General features: G+C 39.5%; 1 protein-coding gene across 4 annotated transcripts in view; it reads left to right on the top strand.

Annotated features, from left to right (window-relative positions):
* Positions 1–206: 206 nt before the first annotated feature.
* The window catches only part of LOC307123851 (NLR family CARD domain-containing protein 3-like), a gene marked incomplete at its 3' end in the record, with an annotated part of 200,352 nt that continues 191,530 nt past the window's right edge, over positions 207–9,028 (top strand). For all 4 annotated transcript variants that reach the window (XM_079812600.1, XM_079812598.1, XM_079812599.1 and 1 more), the window contains exon 1: positions 207–330. The remainder of the gene's footprint in view (positions 331–9,028) is intronic.

The raw sequence follows: 9,028 nt of genomic DNA, 5'->3' as shown, positions 1-9,028 counted from the left end.
ATTGAGTATGCCTGGATCAAATCTATAATTAAGGATGTTATGATATTTCTGAGAGAAACTCAGCTTGAAACTTCAGAATTTGTGTTGTTTTCCCACACAGTTTATAAAATGACATCCCAATGAGTTCACACCTCAGTCCAGAAGATGGCGGTAATGCTCCTCGTTTGATAAAAACCACTGAAGAAAGGGAAGAAGCATCTGCGCATGCGCATTCTGAGGAAACAGCGTCTGATCAAAACCGAAAGTAAAGACTCGATTCTAATGACAAGCAAACATTTGGAATTAAAACTGTAATCTGTCTTCATAACCGGACATAACCATCACATCTCGGTAAGTTCAGTTATCATCTTCTGATAATAAACTCATCTTTAAACTTTAGCGGACATTTGATGGAGTTGTGACGCGTGTAAAAGTGCTCCAGTTCATCTTCAGGATTATAATGATGTCGAGCTGTAGGGATTCTGCTTTAGTTGACATTCATCCACGGATTCTTTACAGTCTGAGATAGAAAAGCTGTAAATGTGCACATTTAGAGGAAATATTAAACACTTCCGCGTTTGTTTCTGTAGGACAGACATCAGGGCCCGTATTTATCAAGCCTCTGAGAATTACTCAAGAACTCTGCTAAGAATTGACTTAAGATAAAACAATTCTTAAAAGTTAGTTATCAAGCATCTCAATCAGACTTTAAGTGAAGTGTAGGACTAATGCTGCCTTCACGTGTCCTCGGAAATATCGTAAATAGTTTCCTAGGTAAAAATTGCACATGAGCTAATCACGACTTCAAAGTCGAAATTATCAAATTTCCGATAGCACGTGAAGGCAGCATAGGACTAAATCTAAAGTGTCAATCTTAGAGTTGATTCACAACACTTTGCTGTGCCACAAACAGGGTTGCCAGATGCCAGCAGGGTTTTCCAGCCCAAAACTTAACCAAAAACCGCCCAATTTTTTTGGCTTGTTTCTCGTTTAAATACATTGAAATCATTAACAAGCTTTAAAATGACCCATTTATCGACTAGCCTATCCGATTTCAGAAACAACATTCAATGAAATTAACGCAACAGTCCGTGTACTTTTGCATCCATTCCTTTTTCGTTTTTAACCATGGAAACAAAAACAAAAATGGAATGGTGGTTGTATTTTTAAATACAAAATTTAAATCAAAACATTGGCTATACACAAATTCCATGTACACAAAATATAATAACTTATTTTTTAATTTTTTTAATTACGTTTTGCATTTTTATAAACTAAAAACGAACAGATTCATATAAAAAAATGTCAATTTACAAATGTTCTTTTGTAAAATGATTTCCAGGTAAAGATAGGATCAGTCAAATGAAACACAATAAACTTACAAATAATGATTACAAATTAAAAAACGATCGGAAATGTCGTCCAATTTTCTAATACTGTTATTTGATGACAACTAAACATTTGGAAAACAAAATACAGCCATTTCTGCTTTTTTTTTCTTTTAAACAAAAAAACCAAGCTGCACCCTTTTTTAAATTTCATCTTTCATTCCGAAATAGAATAATGAATGAACAAAAAACTACACGGACCTTCTATGCCTCTGTCCGTAGTCATTCTATTGATTCCAGAAGAAAAGGCACTGCTATGGGCACTTTTAGAATCTGTGTATGACGCAAAACCCCTAGAAATTAATTGAGCATATTTACACATTAAAAGAAAACAAGTTATAAATCAGTGATATTATTTTTAATAAAATAATAATAAGGTATTAGGAAAATTACCTTGTATCTGCTAATTCTATTAATCAGTGTTAAAATAAAAAAAAGAAGAAACCACGTTTCCATATTTAATTTCTGGTTTAAAAAAAGGAAAACGGAATGGACGCAAGTGTAACGTCTTAGGGTCACATATATTATTAAATTAAATTTAGCTCATAGGGAATAATGAGTATTAATATTTAGGGATTTATGATTAATCATAACGGGTTATAATTGAATCACAAATCTCCAAAATCACCCAAAAGGGGAATACCTAACAGGTATTTATGCAATATATATATATATATGGTTGACAACAATTTATTGCAATCAACTCTGGATATATATCTATATTAAACAATCACAGAATAGCCTCTACGGAAGTGATTAGAATTCCTCTACTCCGTTCGGTTTAACGAACGAGCAGTACAATACTTCTCAACTTGGTCTTCGACCCATTTTCGAAAAGCTTATCCCTCTGGCCACAAAGGATAAACCTTCCGAGTTATGGTATTAATTAAAGCATTCAATGATACTTATAAGAGCTCGTAGCTTAGATCTGACATTAAAGGGACTCATGTTTTGTGAGCAACAACAATGACAATTAAAACGTGGATACAATGGTTTTAATAGTGATAGCTACTACGATTACATACGACTACATAAAGGATACATGTATATACAAAATAGGGAAAGTAATGAAAGAGAAGAAATGGAATAGAAATAGAGGGAAGAGAGAGGAGGAGAACAGGAAGGTGAGAAGGGAATGGTCCAGTCGGACATCTCCCAACCAAAACCGCGAGAGCCAGCAACGAACAATTATCACCATAATAGGGGTACAATCTTAAACGCATCTAAATTTCGATAGAATTGATACTTGCATGGTTTCTTTGTGTTGTGTAAAGGATGCGTGCGTTGCGTTTCTCAGAGTGTTCATGCGCTGAAGCTCTCCCTCCGTTCGGTCCTTCCGGGGTCGGTCCGCGGGAGATTTAACGGCGTGTAGGAGCGGTTGTCTTGGAAGGGAAGGCATCTCGTTCGCGCTAAGAAGATTCGTGCAGTGATGTGCGCGCTCGGATGGAGCGCGCCGGTGTTGCGTCATCTTCAAAGGGGCGATCAGCTTGGCCAGGCGGGCTCGGGCCGAAGCCCCGCGAGCCGCGCTGGCGTGATGGAAGGGAAGTTTTGTCTTGTCCGAGTCCTTGCAAGTTTTTTCTGAGCCCCGAGGTGCTTGAGTAACTGTACTTTAAAGTCCACTAACCTCCGCCCACCTCCACTGAGATGACCAATCGTAGATGTGGATTGGAGGCGGGAAAGTTCCTTTGTTTGGACTTTTATCACTCACTGGAATGTTAATGCTGGAAACCACAACAAGTGAGGTTTTGCTCCAAAAGGGGTAAGCATATTAACGGTACATGTCATAATCATACTTTTTACATAATTGGCTAAGGCAGAGAAAGAGGAATCAATAGACCCCAAACATGCTCGTTTAAATGCATGAAAGACAGTGTATCTCTTTTACAGAGCCATCTTGAGCATTTAAGATTAACATCACACAAATACATAAATATATACTTTGTGGTCAAGATACATACAACAAAAGGGGTCATCACATATATTTCTGGGATGGTTCAGTTAAAATAGTTCAAGCCACATGGCACAGGCTGTCTGTGTGGAGGTCAGTTCTCGGCCCCTCTGCACCAGGAAGGTGTGAGCTAGGGGCCCGGGGTGTGTGTGTGTGTGTGATAGGGATCTTTTTGAAGTCCCCCCCCCCCCCCCAGAGCAATTGTCGTAGGCCTGGCCATTCTCTGGTGGGTCGTCAGCCTGGCATTGAGGGCCATTCACCCCAGACTTATGGGTGCCGGGATCTGATCTCCCTGCAGAGCTGGGTAGCGAAAGGCATCCCTGCTGTTTCGCCTCACTTTGATCCCAAGAGAGAGAAACAGAGAGAGAGAGACAGAGAGACTCCAGACGCTACACAAGCGTCCTCAGTCTGACTATTATACTATTAAACTATAAGCTTATGTTACGGAAAATAATGCGATCAACTTAGGCGATCAATGAGTCTGTTTATTGTCAATAAAAGTCGCTTGGAACAAAAGCATTAGCCTAACATGAAAACATTGAGTGGATATATGGACATACAAAATAACTCACTTTAACATTTCAATTATTTCTATAATTAATATATATTTGCTGCCAGCGTATCGATTCTAGTATCGCACGGAGAAGGACAGATGATGTGACATGAGCTGAAGGTGGGAGGGAGTGTCTGTTGTTGAGTTTACGTCAGGGCACGTCGTCAGCCAGCCCAGAGCTGTAGTGTGTGTGTGTGTGTGTGTATGTGTGTGTGTGTGTGTGTGTGTGTGTGTGAGTGTGTGAGACGGCTGCCTGCTGAACAGAGGGTCACAGGAAGAAGGATCTGAAGTGCCGGTGATTCGGCTACAAAAAACCCGCCGAACTGATCCAAAACCAGCCCAATTTTTATCCACCCGCCCAAACCCGTTTTTGCCCACAAAATAGATTGCGAAACCGCCCAATATGGCAACCCTGGCCACAAACGGGATTTTGGATGATGTCACAGGCATGAACCAATCACTGAATAGATGTCCTTATTTCAGAATATCCTCAGATAAATTCACATTGAATGGTGAAATTCCCAAGAGGAGTTTACATTCAACACACATTTGACAATAAAGACATTTCAAGACAATACTTTATAATTAGTGATGCACCGATCATGATTTTACATGGCCGATTCCGATACCGTTTTTTTTTTTTTCAAGAAAACTGGCCGATTCCGATTTAAAAAAAAAATTTTTTTACACAATAAAAGAATGAAAGTATGTACATGAACAAGATGTTTATTTGGTATTTAACAGGCTAAATTGGCTTTTGGCTAATGAAAACAAGTCCGCAATCTGAAATTTATGGGAAATTGAATTTGAAATTAAAAGGCTGAAAGGTGAAATTAAAGGCAACAACTGCATATTCTGCAATCCAAACAAAGATGTTACTTAAATCAGCATTTGTTTTTAAATTCAGTGTAAAGAAAAAAAGTCTTTACCAGTGAAATTGAAATAAAACCAAAGTATATAATTGTTCCAAAATGTTAAATCAAATAATGTTTAGTGCAACGAAAAAAACTAAGATGCTACAGCAGGTGCTTTTTAAATCAAATTAAGTCAATGTAATTTTAAGGTAAAATAAAAATGATCATCCTATAGGCTACAGAACTGATATTATTTCATTTCAATAGTGCAGCATGTTCTTCTTTAGGCTACAAAAATAAGTATTTCGGCTTTGTCACAAGTTAAGGCCTTTGCACACTGAGTCCGAAATTCGCATGCGAAATTTTTGCACGTCAAAAAATAAATTCGACCTCACGTTTTGTCAGTCACACTTGCACACTGCCTCCGAAACTTTCGTCCGTCAAAAAAAAAATCGGAACAAGTTCGATTTTCTGCGTTTTTCGCATCCGTTTGTCCCATCTACAGTGCTGATGCCCAACCTAAAACTGCTGGCAATGCTGGTGAATGAATCGCCAGTGCTCAGATACCTACAATTATATATACAAATATTATTATATCAAAAATACTACTAATATTGTTATATCACAGCTATAATTATAGCACACCAAGTCCCTGTAAACCGCGTGTGTGTGTGTGTGTGTGTGTGTGTGTGTGTGTGTGTGTGTGTGTGTGTGTGTGTGTGTGTGTGTGTGTGTGTGTGTGTGTGTGCGGAGACATACTGCCAGTCTCTGTTCAGGATCAATTGATTCACGGAAATTGGTGGTCCATATGTGGCTCCAGTATCGCTAGCAAAGCATCAAACTGAGCCACTGACATCCTAAAGTAAACTTTGAACCGGTCTGGATAATCCCGCAGCTCCTTGATAAGGAGGTGGAACTCCTTCCTCTCTATGCGATCGCAGGAGTGGATGGACCCATTATTTCCTCTTTCTTTTTCTCTTTTTAAGTAGGGATGGGCATTTTTGTCAATTTCTCATTTCGATCATCGATAGGTCTCAAAAACGAGTACTCGAGTAATTGGGGGCGGGGCATGTGCAGGGGGCGGGGCATGTCCGTTATTGAAATAATGAAATCTGTTATGAAAATGGTTGTTGACAAATACAAACGTGACATGAAAACAGGTATATGAAAACATGAACATATAAAACAAAAAATAACTGCTTGATTATGATGCATAAATGTCTTTGAAAAAGAAACATCTTTATAAAAGGACTCAAATAACCAAGTCAGTAATATCGAGCATTGCCTTTGAGCTGAAACTGTGAAATAACACCACCCTGCAGAGCTTGCTCGCTGGTTAATAAACTCAACCAAACGCACCCTATATCAATATTAATATGAAGATTATTATGAACCTATTACGACATATTTCAACACAAAAGGACGTGAATGCGCACGTGAACTTCAGCGTGCTAGATTTTACAGGCTATGGTTTGAAACGGAACATTTTGAATGCGCTCTTCCCTTAACAACGCTCATACACGGACAAAGAAAGCACACAGAAACAACATTTTATTAAAATAGTGTTCTCATTATAATGCGTTGACAGATTGACTCTGCACATCATGCACTTAATTTTATTATTCATGATCGCAGTGTTTACAGACATCACTGCGCGTTTTCAAACTCATAACGAAAAACAACTTTAAATAAACTAGGTCTACTGTTAAAAAATACGAGAACAGTATAGCACTGCTGCATTACTAATATCAATGATTCTGAGAAAGAAATAGCCTATCTGAAAAGAATATCTGTCTCCAAACCATGTCGAGCTCGAGCATTAATGCATTTGAGCTGAAACTGAAGAGAATGAACAGCCGGTATAACGGCAGCGCTTTGCTAGTTTATTAAGCTCAACCAAACGCGTTTTATATTAGATTAATCAGATAAACAACATAAAGGTAATCTTCTGCATCTGCAGAAAAGGACGCGAATGCGCACATGAACTTCACGCGCTAGTCTGAGTGTTCTCGCTAGTTTCTCTGAAGATAAGCTGATAAACGGGGAACTAAGCACAGATCATTTAGCAGCATTTTCCACGGTGTTCTCATTATAATGCTATGACAGATTGGCGCATCTTGCACTAACCATTTAATGATCAGTGATTCCAGACATCACTGCAGTGCACGCCTCTTCACTTTATTTCGCCGCGGTCATGAGGCGTGCTGTATAACGCCAACCAATCAGACCTCCGGTACCGCGCAAAACGACGCAATAACCAATAAAAAAAAGAGACAAATATATTTTTTTTCAGGGCGATCATCGTTCTCATGATCGATGATCGCTGTCACGTTCGAGTACTCGATTACTCGACCACTGTTGCCCATCCCTATTTTGAAGAAGAGAGAGGACAAAAAAAATCACCCTCACTGATTGAAGACGGCATTTTGTATTGTTTTGCGTTTTTTTGTTAACGTATTCATTAATACGCATCGGATTCGGTGTGCAAGGTCTCTGTGTGTGATGAATTTTTCGGATCACGAATACGAAAAAACGCATGCGGAAATTTCGAACTCAGTGTGCAAAGGCCTTTAGTCTGTTTCGTTCTCATCCGATCCAACACGTGAGAAGCTGAGCTGAACAAACGCTCACTCTCTGCGCTTGAGCAGGGCGTGGAGAGGTAAGCTCGCGCAGGAAAGCGGCTCTTCATTCCCTTCAGCGTATCTCGTCTCTTCCCTCAGTTCTCCAGTTTCCGTTTGTAACACACAAGTGACATGTTCGCGCAATATAGGCGTATGTGCACGCAGGCGCACTTCCAGAAAAATCGGCAGAAAAATACAAAGAAAACGCGCGAGAAGCAAAAACCGTCCGGTTCCGATTTTTGGCCGGTCAACCGGTGCATCCCTAATTATAATATACTCATTTGAAATGAAAGATAAACATGTTTTCCACCATGTCTTAATTAAATGTTTTTAACTGGTGTGCTGTAACTGACCTGCCTCAGGGTTTCCACGGGTCTAAAAAAGTCTAGAATTTCAAAATCTAAATTTTAAGCTTTATATAAAGTCTTAAATTCGCTGAAGTATTGAGTTCTAGGTCTTAATTAATCTTAAACGGGTCTTAATTTTCCTACGTCCATGTAACGCTACCTCTATTGCTCATTGAAATGCTCCTGCAGTGCTTTAGAGTGCGTGTATGCGTGAGTGTGCGTACGTGTGTGTGCGTGCGTGTGTGAGTGTGTGTGTGCGTGCGTGTGTGTGTGTGTGCTAGTAGTGGGAAGTTTGGATCATTTTACTGACTCGGATCTTTGAATCTCGTTCAGCAAAATGAACAAATCTTTTTTCAAGTCATTTCGTTCATTTCAGCAGAATCTAATTAAAACGTTACATGCTGCATTTTTCAACACATTTAGTACTTTTGGAATAAAAATAAACCATAAGCTAATGCAGCCATGGCCAAACTTGATAAATAAATAAATGATTAATTAATTGCTGAACACTGCTTCAGTCTATGTATGCAGTCTGTTAGTTCACCTCACCTCCCGATGCAAATCGTTCTTTCTTTTGTCACTTCACATTTAAACACGTCTGTTCCCTGGAAAGTTTAGTTCACCTCTCGTGTCTTCGGGTTTGAGCCGTTAGTTCCGTCATCATGTCATCAGCCGATTTGATGGCTGGAAAGATGGCGGCAGCAGCTTGGCAGGCGCTGTTTCTTCGCCTATCCTAAAAACTTCTGGGAAGCCGCCTGATATAAGAACTGCCGTAACTGCCCGGGCCTTAAGTGTGCTAATTGTTTTGTTTTTCCTGATGGCTCTGACTACTACGCTAATGCTTGGGAGCTGGGTAGCTGCTCATGAACGCTCAACCTTAATTGGCGGTGTGTCAAAGACGCTCGTTGCTCCCCTGGACTCGTGGAGCCAGTATATAATCTACTCTAATGTGCTGGACGGTGGGCGAGCCGTTTACCAGGATGATCACTAGGGCTGTAGCGATACACTAATCTCACGATACGATACGATACACGATATTCAGCTCATGATACGATATATATCACGATATTCAGCTCACGATACGATATATATCACGATATTCAGCCAACGATACGATTCGATACGATTCGATACACTTACATCATTTTCTGAAAGATTTAAAGGGGACAGAGTAATTTTGGTGACATCTTGTGAGTGTTTCATTTACTTGGATTGAATTAACTGAACTGAAAACTAAAATCATCAATTACACAATATATGTCTCTGACTGGACAGAGAGTCTACAGCTTGCAAATGCTGGACAAAATGAATCAAAGATGTGTTGAGAAAATTAGTTCC

The sequence above is a fragment of the Gobio gobio genome, assembly GCF_949357685.1.
Source record: "Gobio gobio genome assembly, chromosome: 3".
In the NCBI taxonomy this organism is placed as follows: domain Eukaryota; kingdom Metazoa; phylum Chordata; class Actinopteri; order Cypriniformes; family Gobionidae; genus Gobio; species Gobio gobio.
This window is presented reverse-complemented; position numbering and strand designations above follow the sequence as displayed.